General features: G+C 48.0%; 1 long non-coding RNA gene across 1 annotated transcript in view; it reads right to left on the bottom strand.

Moving 5' to 3' along the window:
* Window positions 1–1,572: 1,572 nt before the first annotated feature.
* LOC110301439 overlaps window positions 1,573–1,769 on the bottom strand; it is a 21,519-nt gene continuing 21,322 nt past the window's right edge. The window contains exon 3 of the long non-coding RNA XR_002378713.1: window positions 1,573–1,646. This is a non-coding gene — a long non-coding RNA (uncharacterized LOC110301439). The remainder of the gene's footprint in view (window positions 1,647–1,769) is intronic.

A 1,769-nucleotide genomic window follows, 5' to 3' on the forward strand; every position in this document is an offset into this window, starting at 1 on the left:
TGCCCATTTCCTCCTGTAATGTTGTAATTCTCAGTGCACACAGAGCATGTTGGTGGCCTTCTGAGGAACCACAAGCCTCCATCTCATGTCTTCCTAAATTGCTTCTTTAAACCTTTACCAATGGTAATTACTATTCATTGATCATTTACGGCCTGACAGATACTACACCACAATCCCAGGAGCCAGCTGCTACAGTGATTATTATCACTCTGCAGACAGGGAAACTGAGGCTTCAAGAAGCAACGTGTTCAAAGCCACGCAAGCTACAAAATAAGAACTCAAATTCATAAACCCTGGGCTTTCACCCACACCTCCCCAAACCCACCCAATAAACAGAGAGCTGGGGTCCCTACTGGACCATACGAACCGTCCCTGACCTGTCTTGCCTTCTTTTCAGCAGTAAAATTGAGCTTACAAAATACTTGGTTGGAAAACTCTCTCCTGTCTCTTAGCCGAGTGACAAATGTGAGCTGGTTACCAGAGGAGATGGCCTATATGCTTTATAATGATCCAGTCTCCCACAGACACGCTATACTACTGATGATGTCCTCTTGGGACATCTGGCCATGGAGGTGCTAGACAGAAATGCAGCCTCATGGAGCACTGTTCCGAACACCTGAGTTGATTGTTTCTCTCTAGGGCAGACAGCCTCATGCTCTGAAATGTCACCCCTTTTCTTCCTGACCGTCACCCCTCCTCCCAATTCTTATTCAAGGAAAAGATTGGGTTCAAAGTTTGTTCCTTACTGTCAGTAGGATCTCGGACCTCTCTGTGACTTGGTATCCTCATCTATAACGTGGATAGAACAAAGAGTAGCCACTTGCAAGGGCTACTGTGGACCAAGGTTCAGGGAGTGAGGGGTGGGGGTGGGCAGGATGTCTCTGGCATGATGAGCATAAAATAAATGTTAGCAGATCATAAAAATAGTAAGGATCTGGCTAGGCCCAGACGCTGGAGTGGGTCAGCTGGCTCACTCCCAACAGCTCAGCTGGGATTTAAGTCAGGACCTCCATCCCAGGGTGCCAAGACAAAGCAGGACCAATAGGCCTTTAGAGTAGGACTTTAAAGCAGAGACCATCTCTCAAGTCCTGGACTAATTTTGTAAATGGAAAGCTGGGGAAGAAGAGGGGTGAAGTTTCACAGGGAGACCAAAGCGCCTTTTGCCAAAGTGAGAAGTCTGTCGCTGCTCTCTGTTTATCTCTTCTTTAGGATGTTTCCTCTGCTTTCAGGGCTGTCTTGCTGCCCGTACCCTGCCTCCCCTCCCCACCCCCCTTCAGCGGCAGCTCTTCACAGGTCTGCTGGAAGCCACCGGAGCTGGGCCCGGTGCCACAGCCCCTTCCCCAGCAGAGACAAGCCCTCCCTCCTCCCATGCTGAGGTCTGGCTGGACCTCAGCTGAAGTTCTCCCACCCGGTCCAGGCCCTTCCCAATGGGGCCCAGCTGTGAGGGGTCACCTCCGGTGACTGGGAAGCAAGAAAAATAGCCACAGCCACCAGCTTTCTTGCAGGTCTCTCAGGCAAAAGCCACCCTGATTTCAAAAAACAAAAAACAAAAACAAACAAACAAAAAAACAACCAGGAGCCTAAACATGGCCTTTCCATCAGTCTGAGGACAATTCATTTCACACCTTGAGTGGCAGAGTTCTTACCTGTAAGAGAAGGTGAGAATTATTAACTTTCAGATTCCTTCTGAAAAACAACCCAGTCTTTTCTCAATGCAGACCCTCCTTTTTTATTTCTCTTACTCTTTTCTTTATAAAAAAAAAAAAAAA

This window comes from Mus caroli, chromosome 1, assembly GCF_900094665.2.
Source record: "Mus caroli chromosome 1, CAROLI_EIJ_v1.1, whole genome shotgun sequence".
In the NCBI taxonomy this organism is placed as follows: Eukaryota; Metazoa; Chordata; class Mammalia; order Rodentia; family Muridae; genus Mus; species Mus caroli.